This window comes from Idiotropiscis lumnitzeri, chromosome 10, assembly GCF_059441095.1.
Source record: "Idiotropiscis lumnitzeri isolate Australia: NSW breed Sydney's pygmy pipehorse chromosome 10, RoL_Ilum_1.0, whole genome shotgun sequence".
Lineage (NCBI taxonomy): Eukaryota > Metazoa > Chordata > Actinopteri > Syngnathiformes > Syngnathidae > Idiotropiscis > Idiotropiscis lumnitzeri.
The window spans coordinates 5,758,105-5,774,264 of record NC_142400.1 but is presented as its reverse complement, the minus strand read 5'-3'; positions in this window follow the sequence as shown (position 1 = coordinate 5,774,264).

Sequence of the window (16,160 nt, the reverse complement as noted above, 5' to 3'; positions counted from 1 at the left end):
GGACCGCTGTCCAATCGTGAATTCGAGCGTCTCTTCGCTGACGACCAATGGGAGTCAACGTTGGGTTCCCACCGGCTAATTGGAGACGAGCTTGGCCCCTCCCGATTTACTGCAGAATTCAGCGGCCGACTAGCCGAGCCGCTAGCCTGAGCCACGACAAGGTTTTAATGTAGAAACACGAGGAAAGGTTAGAGTGGAATTGTCAGGATTTTGTGTTTGTTCTCGTGCTGCATGACAAGCATCCTTTATGATTTTTTTTTGGCGCGTCCATGTGTCACGTGGTCGGGCACGAATTCTTTCAGCCCATACGTGTGCGTGTGTCAGTGTGCTTGTGTTTGTGTGTGATACGGTTGCATCAATGCACTTAAGATGCAGCAGCAAGGAGCCTCGCTCACTATGCAGAGTCAGCATTAACGTATAAATTATTCATTGCAGTAGTGCAGAGGCGAGGTAATTTTCTTTTTCAACATTCCACTTTTATAACATCATAAATTTCTAAAATAAAATATGATGCAGCGATGGCAGAAAAATGTTTAGGAGCCATATATTTCACTTCAGGCTTTACACCCACAGCTACACATTTGAACTAATATATTTTTAAAAAAGAATTTTAATTTATTATGTAAATAATAATCCTGTATGGTGTTGGTTGATCTCCACGATAGTCATGCTTTTTTTTTAAATTTTCTCCCGGTAGTCTAGTACTCTCACACATATCCAAAACGTGCATGCTAGGTCGTTTTAAGGCTTGAAATCGCCCCGGTCTAAGTATGTTTATATCATCAGTTGACTGGCAACCGGGCCAAGGGGTACACTGCCTCTCACCCAAAATCAGATCCTGATGAGGATAAACGGTATTGAAAATGGATTATTATATGAATGTTGCATGAACCTGTATAAAGCTATTCAGCTATCTATTCAGGGATGGCGCTATCGCTAAAATGCTAACGCTACCAGGCCACGTTACTATCAGTCGCGCAAGGAAGCCAACTAGGCTAGCTACGTTTTCTTAAGGTTTTTTTCTCCACAATTTCCTTTTAACACTACTATATGGTGGTATAACGTTCAAAGGCATTCTGCACCCACTTCTGCCTGCTTGACAATGTCACCTACGTGCGGGAGTGAGCGAGTGATTGTTATGACTAGTGTGCGATTATTAGGCTATACATAGCTTTAATATGCCTCACACCACCTTATAGGGGACATTTTTTTAGCATTTTCTTGACAATTGCAAATACTTCCAAGGTTTTCTTTTTTTATAGTATATCTGTGAACTGGTTTCATCGAAATATAGGATCAAGAATGAATGAGATTAGCCTGTTACATGCCAAAACCAGAGCGAGCGCCGACCGGCGGTGAAAATAGACAATTGAACTTATTTTAGAATATATCGGGAGCAAGACTCGTGTTTAACATGAGTTTGAACTTCTTTGATTAATTCTGAACACAACTACTTCTCATTTTTATGAGGATATACACACTGCTGCACCACAATATTCATTAGCCTATGGAAAATAAAATTCCGTTTTACAGGTCATATTCATGTTGGAAACTGTTTTGAAATCATTTGGGTCGCAATTTTAATATGACAAAAAGCTGACATTTGAACATGGTCGTGTAGGTTGGAAATCACTGCGCTAGACGACCATGCTGCCTTGTGAAATGTCCTTGTTGCCACATTGGACTCACATGCTCAATCAAATGTTCACCACTCATGCTGTAGTGACAGCTCAGCAGCAAAGGTTGCGTTTTTTTGGGCGCACCTTTTTATTTTGCATCCGGCAAGTCGACACATGCAAAGAGAAACACTCAAACAAAAACGAGCATGCTACGCTCCAGGCCAATCGTACCGGATTGGATATAAAGGGCATTTTATGTAACGGCGCCACAGAATCAGCAGAAGGCCACCCTTATGCAGCAACCATGAGTCACGTTTCTTCCCCGCCACGTTTCTTTCCCAAGTGAGGGCACGACGCAGCAGTGCAGCGAAGCTTCAACCATGCACTGCTAATTTGCAAGGGAAAAGCAGAGCCTGTTCTCTCATACGAGGCCCCAAAGCGTCGCGCGAACACGCCGCTGCGGTTTGACGTGCTTAAAGGGGACTCGCTCCTAATACTTATTTCCAATCTGCTTGCAAAATGGCTGCCGCTGCCTCTCCTTTTGTGACTGCATCTCGTTACATGTTTCCTCACGTGTGTTGCGGAGGAGAGGAAGAGGCGGGGGGGGGGAACAAAATGCACCCAACAATTCTTGGTCGCCACGGCAACACAAGTCAGATGACCTTGTCTGATGGTTTATTCTGCTGAGTCAGAAATTGAAGGATGAGGGAGGAAGGTGGGGGGGAGGGGGGGGGGGTTCTGTGTCCCATTTTGTTGTTGTGGTAGGATGCGCATCAATTCAGAGGTGGCAGAAGTATTCTGTACACTCTGTACTAGGGTGGAACGATTTATCGTTTTGAGACCGAAATCGTAATCTCAAACAATGCTGCGTTTTTTTTTTTCTGTGCCCCACCCTCACAAAGCAGATCACAGTAACCAGCGCCGTACTGATTTAAAAAAAAAAAATTAAAAAAAACACCACACACTGTCACCTGTAATGCTGGAAGTAATGGAAGGCTAGGTGCTAAGTTAGCTTGCATCGTAGCAGTATGGACTTTATTTGTACTATATGAAAGTCGCAGCAAAAACGAGCTGCGTGATGTCAATCATCTCCTCCGTGGCGACAAATAAACAACCCCACTAACAAGAAGCGAGGACCCGAACGAGCTGTCGCTAAGCGTGCTAATTGCTAAAGTGTAATACAGAGTCGGGAAAGACCCAAAATAAGTGCGTGTACATTCGTCTTATAACAGAAGTCTGGATAGAATCACGTTAGGGCGGAGAGTTGGCTGAAAACCTCACCGATTACAATTCTTAATAGCGCTGTTGACATATTGCTTTGGCAGAATCTTGGTACCACTAAACTCTGTTGGCGTGAAGGAAGGAGCTTCAATAAATAAAAGGTTTTCCCGCCATCTTGTGGCCTTGAGAGGTAATTGCACATTTGTATGTGGATTTTCTCAACTCGGGCTCGTAAGGAACAAAAAATTCTTTCCACACAAAATTTACCCGATTTTATGAATCTACATTGTAAAAAAAAAAAAGAAAATCACGTTATTTGTCGCATGTTCTTCAAAACGTGTTCCCATAGCTTCATCAAAACATTCAAAATTAGCTCATGATGAGATCAAAAAAAAAAAACACACCACACATCCATGTTGTTGTTGTCCAATGGAATCGTCTCATCTCCCAAATCACTAATTTTAAGGAAAAACAAAACATGATCAAAAACACCATCTTGCATGACATACCGAACACAAACACATTATTCCAGTTGGCATACCTTATATCAAATACTGGTCCCATCGTGCACTCACATCAAAGCCACACTACCACAAAAAAAATCATTTATCAATCGCTAATTCAAACAAATGTCTAATTTACAAACCTGCAAGACAAACGCATAATTTACTGTACTGTTTCGGATTAAAATAGTAACATAGCGTGCCAACCACAGCCGTCCACATCAAAGACTGAACTCACGCCGACCCTTTGACCACACAAAAAGCCTTTCATATCTCACAAAAGCAAACGGCTGCACTTATATCATCTTCCCAGATTCTCCTTCAAAGGTTTTAGAGGCACGAGTGATGCAATAAACAAACAAGCTGACTAAACAATGAGGTGTTTTTTCCCCGCCCCCACCTTAAAAGACACTCAGGTCACAATCAATCAAGTAACAAGCCAATTATTCTAAATTAAGCAAGGGAAACTTCTGCAAATATAGGGAGTAAAACTAAAAGCTTGTGAGAGTAAATAAAATCAAAGGCTTCAATTTACCTCCGGTCATCATCTGTGTCACACACAATGACACGCAAGTGCAGCAGACACACACACACGTACATGGTGAGACAAATGAAGGCCATGGAGAATTTTTGGAAACGTATGTGACGTGAGGCGTGAGTCAGGGCTACGGCTGGATGCTGAATGTCACAAGGTCTTACTGTCATGCACGGCAGACTCACAATGAATCCTGTGCTCTATTTAGAATCGCACAAACCATGTACACCAGACAGGCGTGGACAAAATGTGCTTGCCTTTTAATCCGTCCCGTCGAGCATCTATATGATTAATTATCATTTTTTTTGTTGCTTGCAAGACACCAATTCACCCATTTGCATTTCTTTTCCTGTTTGAACCTATCCATTGCTAATTCTTGTGTCAGACGATTTTAACATCCGTTTTAGTGTTTTTTAAAAAATAATTAATAAGAAAAAAGTTTTTATGTAGTCCTCGCCTCCCAAAGGCGTATTTACACGTCTTTTTATTTTTTACGTCATAGCTCTGTGTTTTTATAGCATTAGAACACAATATTCAATTGGCCTCGCAAAATCAGTCAAAATCCAGAAAAACGCTGGGATTGAGGGGTTTCCTCTAGTGAAAATGTCTGGGATTAAATGAGTTAAAAGAGTCAGATGTTCTGCCTTTGTTGTTGGAAGTCTTAAGTGAGAAAAAAAACTATTTCTTTATTCCATTATATAAATTAAAATAAATAATAATCGTCTGATTTATTGGTTATTAGTGGTTATTTTTTATAATTTTTTATAATTATTATTATTATTATTATTATTAAATAATAATCGTCTGATTTATTGGTTATTAGTGGTTATTTTTTATTCTGCCTTATAGTGAATTCTGCAGACTAGGAAACATAACAGTCAGGGCCTAGAACAGGTCATAGGTCACATTAATAGTGGAAAATTATTATCATCAATTTGATATCACAAAACGTGACGGTGGTCCGAGGACCCCAGTTTGAGAACCACTTCTCCAGACATTTCTATAACTTATCTTTAATTTTGCAAAGGCAGATCTTTTCATGCATTTCTTGCATTGGCTCTCGTACGTAGTAAAATTCCAACTAGAACATCGAGTACTACTTGTTCGCCATCCATTTCAAAACAAACCAGCAGTAACATGCTAAAAAAGAAGCTTGTCCACACTTGCACGGGCATACTTTTGATTAGAAAAGTGTGCTCGCATTGGGAGTCATCTGCGCTGCGCGCGCTTGCGTGTGTGAAGGTGATCCCGGCTAATCCGCTTTTAGAAACGTCTGACATAATCTGTGCTTCACTCGCAGGGTCGCCAGCGGCGAGAAACGAGAGGAAGGCGGGGAAATGAGAGAAGGGGCCAAACCCAGAGTCGGGATCACTGGGGATGGATGACGAGGTTAAGGAGGATCGGTGGAAGGAGGAAAAGGGAGGGATGGGGACATGACGGAGATGAAGGAGTGAGTCAGGTGGGTGGTGGTGGAAAATTCCTGCGGGTGTTAGCGTGGACAAAAGATAAGAAAGGAGGATATAACTATGACTGTGCTTTAAGTCATCTAAGAGCCATCAGGCCAATGGAATCCACACTGCACTGTCGCATGCTCACATATATTACAAATGAAGGGCACTGGAAAGAGGAAAGACTGAATCAGGAGAAAAGGTATTTTTTTTTTGTCTGTCTCGTGTTGCAGATGCAGATTTTAATGACGAAGAGCAGAAGCTTTTCTGCTGGGTCATCATCGTTAAAATCTGCATCGACAACATTAGATGCACTGGCACGGTCTAATGGCTTTCCACACGAGTGCTGGATGAAAAAATTGAAGGTTAAGGTTAATTGAGGTGCAACTTTCAGATCACGATTATAGTGACCAATAGAAAACATAATCATGAAAAAAATTGAAGGAAATAAAAAAAAAAAGCAAGGAAAAATTAATTATTCGAAAAAATATAGTAAAACATTATTTTATCTATAGTTATATATTAAAAATAGTATTGGGGAAAAATGCTAAAAATATTAAAATATTAAATAATAATCAAGAAAAGTGGTTAAATAAAACAATTCAAGTTGTATCAATTTCATTCTTTTGATTAGATTAAATTTAATTAAAAAATAATTTCTGCTTGAAAAATAAGACAAAGTAATTCGGCAAGAAAAGTAGAAGAAAACACAGAAGTATGACTAATAATATTAATAATAATAATAGAAGACTATAGTTAAGAAAAAACAAAATACACATAGTTGATGTAAAATAGAAATAAGATGAAATATACACCAATGAGAAGAACATTTACAAAATCATTTGGCAAAAAAATACAAAATCCAGACAAAAGGGGGAAGAGAAAATAGGAAATTCGATAAAAAAAAATACAGAAGTACAGACAAAACTGAAAATAAAAAACATAATCAGAATATACAGATTTTATAGTGTCATCTGTGCCTCTTTTATAATCATTAATATTATTATTATTCCACTATCATTTTGTCAATTGTATTTGATTATCCCGGTTGTACCAAATTCTATGAACCCAACCCCTCCCCCACTCTCTCCCTCCCTCACTTCCTCTGGAGCGCCCTCATCCCTTCGGTAGCTGTTCTTTCAGCACCGCCACCACTGCAGCAAAATCCTCCCCTCAACGTTCCATATAGAGAGCAGAGGTTCCAAACCAATGCGCCGGAGGGAATCTTCAAGTGTGTTTGTAATTTTAGAAAATTACAGTCATAACGTTACAAGAGTTAAGTATCACTATTATAAAAACGTTATGAATACAGGAAGAAAAATGTTCTTTTGTGAAAATCAAGTCATTTGGTTACATGGAAAATGTGCAAGAAAAAGGCTTAATTTTGCTGGAAATCAAGTAAAAAATTTAAAAGAAAAAAAGCATCATCCTTTTCCAAAAGAATATATAGGATTTGAGTCCATTTGTAACGTCGCGAGATTAAAATGGTAATTTCCCGGAAAAAAAAAAGTTTTGCGAAAATAAAACTAATTTAAATTTCAGAATTCCACCCCCCCCAAAAATAAATAAATTGGTACAAAAAAAACAGCCACGAAGCCAACAACAATTTAGAATAAGGTGACAATTTAATGTCAAAATATTATTTTTATATTTATAACAGTTAGAAAATTGTAGCTTCACGAGAACGATTCACAACGTAGCGAGAGTAATAACTTGACGGGAAAAAAAAGTTATACGACAATAACAATACAGAAATTCGGGTGGTAAGTTGTACCTTCACAAGAACGATTCGTAATGTTGCGAGTAAAAAGTCATCATTTGACTAAAACAGTTTGACGATAAAAATGCGTAAATGAACAGGAAAGTTTCCGATTTTTACATTCAGAAAGTCAGTTGGAAAGTTGTCGCGTCACAAGAATGACCCGTAACATTGTGAGATAAAAGTGAGAATTTATCGGAAATTTAAAAGAATAAATTGCACAAGTAAAAATACAATTTTGGTGAGATTTGGAGCGCCAACGATGCTAATTCATTGACTCTCCTGCTGCTCTCGGTTTCTCGGCCGAGGGCAAACTAGCTTTCCTCAGCGATTCTCGCTCAGCAGATTAGCAGTGGCGCTCTTGAAACGTATTAGCCACGCATTAGACTAAGCAATGCTTTTTCGTCTCGAGTGTGATTGTCAATCCTCTCTTCTTGTTGTGTTGGAGGAGCAGGTGGCTGCCGGCTGGCTGCATTTGGTGTCGAGTGCTCATCGTGGGCTTGGAGGCTGTTTGCCTTTCAGGTCTGCTGAGCTTGTCGTGTGTCACGATTGCTTAGCATAAAACAAAAGGGACACCTCAGCTCGTCGCGATCACTTATTTTGTCGTCCCTTTTCTCGCTGCAAATGCAAGCTGTGTGATAAGTGAGCTGCCACACAGAAAGGGCAACCAGCGGTTCAACCACCCAATGGGCCGAGCATCTACGTCTACATGTCATTTGAATACTCGTTTTATTGCAAAAAACTAATGTTATGAATAAATAAATGTAAAAACTATATTATTTTTCTTTTTAATAGAAGACAAATATAAAAAATATTGGGAACACGTATTTCCAAATAGACAATATGTGTGTGTGTGTGGGGGTGTGCGTGTGTGTGTGTGTGTGTGCGCGCACCCGTGTACACCAGCTACTGGAGGAGCAACGGCAGTTTTGCTGCAGTGGCGCCCATGCGTTCATGTATGTGAGGAGGAAGCGGCCCTTTAATACCTGCCATCCAATCACGTGGCGGGAAAGGGGGATGCTGGGAGCTGGCTGTCCTTGGGAATAACCTTGCGGGGAAGCTGACAGGGAGGGCCTGGGGATGGAGAGGGGAGATGGTGCATGCCAGGGAGAAGAAAAGACAGTATTTTTTTTTTTAATTTGTGTTCTAATTACCTGCAAATTTTATATATATATATATATATATATATTTTTTTTTTTTCATTATTATTTATTTATTTATTTATATATATATATATATATATATATATATATATATATATATATATATATATATATATTTATATATATTTATATATATATAAAACATATTTAGAAAGTATATATATATATTTTTTTAAAGACATAATTATCAATAAATTCCGAGAATGTATTCATACACATGCATTTTCACCTGCTCTGTATTAAATATGCAGCAGTGTTGCTTCTGTACGTTGTCTGTCGAACATACAGTTGAGAATGACTGACAGGTCATCTCCATAAGGGAAACATTTATCCTTGAGCCGATATGGAGGGCGCTGCCCCGTCATGGCCGCACATCAGAAGACCCTGGAGAGTGAAGGTTGCCATGGCGACCACAAGAACCACCCCGCCTCCGATTCATCTCACTTCTCGTCACATTACTCATCTGTCACACGCCACAACACACACACACACACACATCAAATTATGGACACACACACACACACACAGACACACTCGTGATCGCAATAGCATCCAATGCAAGAGCTGTTAAATTGCACTGAATTTAATTGTATTTGATTCATGTTATTCAAGCGCTGATTAATTCGACTCTATTATACTGGGCGGTGTTTCTACTTTGCATGACTTGATGGGGCCTCTACATTCGAAAAATGTATTTCGCACGGCATTCCACTTGAAGGTGCTCCTAAGATTAAGAGTACATGAGCGGGGCGACATTTTAAAGTACCTCTTTTAGTATGATGTGCAGTGGTAATAATTGTGTCGTAATAACAAACAATTCAATGGAACATTAAAATCTTTGTACCTAATGAAGTGTCCAATGAGTGTCTATGAGCAAATGACTAGCCCAAAATAGTATGACTCAACACTACTATTTCGTGTTTATGAGCCAAATCAGTCCGTTGGCCTCGTCAAGGCTGGGCTTTTTCCTTTTTTAATATTATTCCATTGGATTATTGCCAGCAGCTCGACAAGTGGGAGTAAGTTAACGTCTTGAATGTCGGCCACAAATTAGGCCGCCCACGGCATGTCTGCCCCTGGCTTCTCCTTACTGCTAATAAGTGCACGCAAACGCACCCGTCCTAAGAAAAGTGCTTACGTGTCAAACACGTCAACAGTAAGACAAATCAAGTTGTTGACACTTCAAGTTGAGGTTTGCTGCAAAACAGGTACATTAATGAACAATGATAGAGCATAACTAATGACAAAATGTTCAACCAAACCTGATCATGAAATCTAACAAAAGTCCGCTAATTTAATGCTAACACATAATGCGGGACGTAATAGAGGCGCTAATGGAAGTTAGCATAAATGTTACAGTACAACTGGTGCTTAAACAGCGCCGCAATACTTACTTGCTTGTGCCAGAACATGTTGAGCAACACTGGAAGGGAGGGAGTGTCATGAATCACAAGAAGAAGAGGCAGAGAAGGTTCCCAACTAATATGGTTGTCCCCAACAGTTCTTTTTGTTCTTCCTACTATAGGCCATCGGCTAGCCATCAGACTTTCGTTGCAGCATCTGGGAAATACTTTAAATACTAAAAGTTCCACAAGCAGATTCACTGAGGTTAGTAAGTAATCATGTTCCTAAGTCTGAGAATTTATGAAAAATATTTAGCCTCTTTTGAATGCAATTATCTCAGAAAGTAAATATGCCACATGCATATTTCACCTTTATAGACAATACAAAAGTATATTTAATATGTGGAATATTAGTTGGAAAGGAGCACTCGTAATCATTTCTAAAAAATCTTTTGCAAAACTGTTTTGTCGTGATTTTTTTGCTTCAATTAAATATTGCACCTTGTGGGGAGACCACCTGGGAGCAGACAGCTGAACACTGCTCATAAAGTTGTTTCAACTCCTCTCTCAGCTCATCTGTACGACACTAGTATTAGTCGTACTACACTATCGGTGTCAAACTCTGGCCCGCGGGCCAAGTTTGGCCCGCAGTGTATTTATATTTGGCCCGCGAGGCTGTACCAAATGACTACTAAACCTTTTTACATTCTATCTGATAATAGTAACATTCAAAATGATAATAATTTTAAAAAAAACAAACATTGTATTGCATTAATAAAACCACTTATAATAATTTCCAATAAAAAAAAAAAATCTGCATTTATATTGTTTTTAAAAAATTAAATGCTGGCTCGCGGCTTTGTCCAAGTTTTACTTTTTAGCCCACAGTTTGACACCCCTGTTCTACACATTGGATCAAGAATATATGACTATGAGTGTGAGTACTGTTCCGTTGGTCCACATCCGGTTGCTTCACCAATTGTGTTCAAGGGTTAAAGCACCGCAACATAGATGCTACACAGCATTAGCATCAAGCTATCAGACTACAAGACCACAGATTCCTCCCCCTCTCCTCTCCGCCTCTTCCTCGTCTCCCCTTAAGAGTCTATTTTTAGCTCGTCTTATCGGCCTACATATTTGCATCTCCCATAAGCGCTCTTCCATGCGCAGCGGACATCTTGTGCCGCGTGCAAAAGCCATGAGTAAGGTGGAGGCGATGATGAGCAGCGAGACCCGAACGGATGATTGCCTAACAACTCCCCCCCCCACACCACCACTGTCCTCTGAGCCATCCCATGATGCTCAGAGGAAGAAACCTCCCAAGGTTACATGTGCCAACGCATAGAGGCGGGGGTGGAGGGGGTAGCAAGCCATGTGCATACACACACACACACATACGCAGACTTATCCTTGACAAAGCTCAGATGGGGTGGGGGGGCTGTTGAGTGTCAGATTTCCATTTAAAGTGCAACACACATGTTACGACATCACATGAGAGGCCATCCGGTGGCACCACAAGCGCAAGATGAGCGACACGCAAGGACACAACGTGTGGCCATGAACGCATCACGCACAATGGGCCATTTCATTTTGCTGTTCTCATCTATTCATTATATTTCATTCGTTTGTATTTGATCGTTTTCCAGTATGTATTCTAAAATGTACTGATATTTATTTTTATTTTAGCCATGTTTTTTCCCCTTAACATTTCCTGACCTTTCAGGGAGCTGAAAATCATTTTTTTTAGCCACATTAAAGAGCAAAGTAGCACATGCAGTAATTGCATGTCTGCTTCCCAGATAACCCAGAATGCAACAGTGCAAGTCTGCGGCGTCCAGCTGTTCACATGGGCTGTATTAGCCAAATTATTGTGCCCGGGGACGTGCTCAGTGGCTGAGCTCAATTAGGATTAAGTTGTGGCATATTAAAATAGACCAGCGGAGTCGACCGCCGATGTCAGAAGGTTAATCTCGATCTGTGTGACACAGAATCAGGACAAGTTTTATAATTACTAGGGATGCTATTTTGCCCTTGGAATATTTCCCGTGCGGACATGCGGGCTTCTAATAATAATCCAATGACAGCCATAGGAAAACTGAAGCAATACAAATATATTCAGACAATCCTCAGCTTCATTTAACGACTCGGCAGTCGTTGAGTGAAATTACTAAAAGAAAATACGCGAAGATTTTGGAGAAATTCTTCAATCATACTGCAAATACTTAGCTAGCAAATCAAAAGTCGACCTCCCATGAACCTACAATTAGACTTCTCCGTAGCTACCCATCAACATACTTAACTTATTACGCAAACGTTTACTGTACATGCCAACAGACCAACCCAAACCACTGATCCAAATGATTTCTTCATAAAAATGACATTCATGCCCTACTTATTTACACACCTAACCAAACATCGCACCTGTCTGTCTGGCTAGCCAAGGAAACACCAAGAGAGAATAATAACAAAACACACTTTAGTCACTCTTTCTCAAGTAATTCTTGTTGTGGCCAGTGAGTGTGTAGCCCAAGTAATTTCCGATAGATTTTATAAATGTTCCGGACACAAAAAAAAAAAAAAGAAAAAAAAAAAAAAAACGTCCATCACCGTGTTGTTATTTAAGCATTTCCTGGCAACCAGTGGAGCAAATTAGTGTTTGTTGTACGAATGAGTTGGCACGTTTGCACTTAAAATGAAAGGCGTGCCAATGATGTTGATGGTGTTGATGGTGTTGAAGAAAGAAGGAATCCCCAAAAAAAAGAAAAAAATGAACAAATAACAAAACGTGCTTGATAAATGGAGTGATCAAATTGAGTGTGGACTGCCAACAGACATTTGGATGATTGCGTTTGAGTGTGTTTAGTCTGGGTCAGAAAGGAAACACTAAAAGGGAGCCACAAGGTGCTACACAACAAGGAAACTCGAGCTTTTGTCATCAAATATTCATCATTTAAAACCCTGCGGCAATGTTACTGCACACAGAAAACAGACGTACCGGGACACAAAAATGAGGAAAACATAAGCATACAAACCTGCAAAATGTACAGATTTTTTTTTTCTCAAAAATGTCTGATTTCTTATTTAGAATGAAATCCAAATTCAGAAAAAAAAAAGATTTAAAGATGTTTTAAAATATACTATACTATTAACAGGCGTGGGCAAACTACGGCCCGGGGGCCACATGCGGCCCATTAAATGTTTTAATCTGGCCCGCCGAACTTTAAAAAAATTAAATAAATAAACCTTGTTAATGTTTTATTTTCTAAATACTGTGATGTGTCAAAGACATATATTTTGTTGTAATGCTTTTGTTCATTTTCATTTCAAATTAAATCGATTTTCTTTTCTCCAATGAGGTGAGGTTACCAAAACTCTCCATCCATCTGCTCCTGGTCCGGCCCCTCTGTCAAATTTTAGAACTCATTGTGGCCCACCAATCAAAAGGTTTGCCCACCCCTGCTTTAAGTATTTTAGAATAATGTATCACGGTGAAAAAACACAAAATAAATGCATATAAAGATAGATATGTTGAAATGTTGACAAAAATTTATTTAAAAGAAACTATTACTTTTAGCCGTACTACAAAGAAAACATTTTGGGTCACTTTTCAGATGGAGATAAATAATTCCATGTTTTTTTTTCTCACCTTGAGATAACGACAGTATCTCCTGGTGTGTTGTAGTCAGGTTGAAGTGACCATTTCAATTCTATCCTGATTTCTTACCGGACAGGTACTCGCTTAAAATATGATCATTATCAAGGTTGTAGTTAGCCGCTCCTCTTTCAATTTGATCATCTGATCCCACTTTTCAATCCTCTCTTGACTCACACCCCTCCTCCCTCCAAGTGCGAGGGCGTTTTCTCGACAGCATCACTCACCACGTTGCTGGCGCTCCTTCCGCCGCCGTCCTCTTGTTCTCCTCTCGTACATTGCGTCCTTCTGGCCTGGTGTTTGCACAAACAGTGGAGACGTGATGAAAATGAGAAATAGAAAGATTTGTTAGATTGTTAGACGGTATCAAATTCATGACCGAGTCACCATGTCACACACGCTACTGTTAGCGACTGTTAGCTAACGGCACACAGAAAGCACAGAACATGCTAACATGAGTTTAATGAAATACTTGATGCTAATAGCCACAATTTGTCAACAATGGACATCCCTAAACATAATTATAACATTAATTGCTCATATTCATAACTTTGCTTGAAATGCTGATGTCGAAAGATTGTTAAGAAGTATCCAGACAGAGAGTGTATTTGTCTAATTTATGTTCATGTTAGCATTAGCTGAGCAATATTGTTTGTGGTGGTTTAAAATAAAAAGCAACTATGATCACGGTTATCTTCCCTTGAGCCAATGGTGTGATTTTTCGGTAACGCCCCGAGTGGTTGGCGCGACACTTACTTTGTTTACGCGTAGCACCATTATCCGCTATCGTACAGTTTAAGTCGCCAAAAACAATTCAATATAACGTAAAATGAAAACACAATGAGTAAAAGGAATTAAAAGCATCGACAGATAGCCTGGCTAACCGCTCTTTTAATGCCAAAATGGGAGAGAAGTGACGCAAATAGGCTAGCTAACGTTAGCTGAAATTAGCTCAAACTCAGGGTTAAGAATATAAAAACTTTGTTTTATGTATGACTTTGAAAATTATTTCAGTCAAGTTGAAGTTTTTTTCAGGTACAGAAAGTATAAAGTAGCTCTCTCTGCCAATTAGCTAGAAGTTAGCTGGTGCTGCGCGAGTTTTTCACACTGTTATACCCGGAGCAGGTGTTGTTTTACTTCTAGCTCCATTCTGTCAGTCAGACAGTCTCTTATTTAAATTTTTTTTGCTATCTATAGTTAACTGTTAATCAATTTCACTCCCTTCTAATCTGTTACAGTGTGACTTTGACTTCACAGTATCATACACATTCGGTCAGTCACAGATACGGTAATGTAGAACGTAACGATGGCGACCCCAATAATGTAAAAATAATACCAGCAAATCTTATGCATATTATAAAGCTATGAAATATAAATAATTAATAAAATATATGGTTGCTACTTTGTGGGTTTTGTCTATCACAGCGGCGACCTGGAACGTAACCCCCACATAAACTGAGGAATTGCTCTGCCGGTGTATCTGACATAGCAAGGCTATATTGAGTAGTCGCCCTCGAAAATTCCACAGGGTTCTGATAAAACTGCTACTTAACCAATCACAACTTTCTAGCACTTGAAATAGACGTCCAAGGTCATTAGTGCCGTCCTGGGCCTTATCAGGCTCAAGCAGGCCTGTAGCCAATTTAGGAATGTGTGAGTGTGTGTGTGTGTGTGTGTTTGTGTGTTAAGTGTACTCACCAACCAAGCGAGCAGCACACAGCCAAACATGCTGATCATGGTCATGCACATGATGATGGATCCATTATGTGTGCTTCCACATTTTTGTTTGTTTGTCCGGTGGCGGTGACCCGCTTATTCTCCAAGCACCAGCTTTCCCGGAAGTCTTTCCATCCTCCCTTGCATCCAGTGCAGCTCTCTCAATCCTTTCGGCGTCTTCTCTTCTGTCGCTATTTTTAACCGGCTTAGCAACGCAGAAGCGAGAGGATGTTTATTCTCGGCCTTCGCCAGTTACCTGCCTCGCCAATCAGTCGGTTAATCTCGTCATGCAGCAGAATGTCATTGCCTGGAATTTTCTTAAGAGACATAAAACAAGTTAAATCTTCAAAATTTGATGGCATGCTTTGCCCACAAATAAGTTGTCATTGTCTAGGATTTTCTGATCAGAGCTCATTTGATCAAATGGGTCCTTGAGACTTTTTTGTGCCTTCTGTATCTGAATGGTGGGTCCACTCAACATCGTGTCAAACAGTAAAATTATAGTGTTGATCTGTTGGACGCTGGACTGAAGTGGGTGTGCGTGTGCGTGTACACACAGGTACACACGTGATCAAGAACGTGGAAGGATATTCAAGCCTCTTTTTTGGTGCAGTCAGTCTCCATGCAGGAAATGAATCACACTGTTCTAAAAATGGCAGGTTTTCATCTCACCGGAGGATGTGCAGTTTAAGATAGAAATAGATGAGTCAGGCGAGATTTACGTGGTTTTCATTGGACCGCGAACATATTCATCTTTGGTGTAGAGACATTTGTCGTCCTTTTGTTGTTTAAAGTTCAAAAATAGGAAAACAAAACTATCGTTTTTACAAATACCGTTTTCAACTTTGCTTTCTAATCCTCGTTTTAGATCGACACTGCCACCGGCTGGAGGAATGGTAGAATTACAGCTACGTCCAAAAGGATCTGGACCAATTGCTACACTTACGATTATAAAAAGAAATGTACGTTGATGTAATAGAGCATTTTTTTTTTTACATATCATTTAAATTAAGTGTTTTTCTTTTTTTTTTATGAATCATCTTTAAAAAAAAAACATTCTATGCATTGTCTCTTTAACCCAACCTTTGATCCAACAGTTGAGTTACGACATTGACCCAGCTATTTTTAAGGGTGGAAACATCAAATGCCATTGCAAATTCAAACTGAACTGCATTATTTTAATTTAAATACTCCAGGTTGA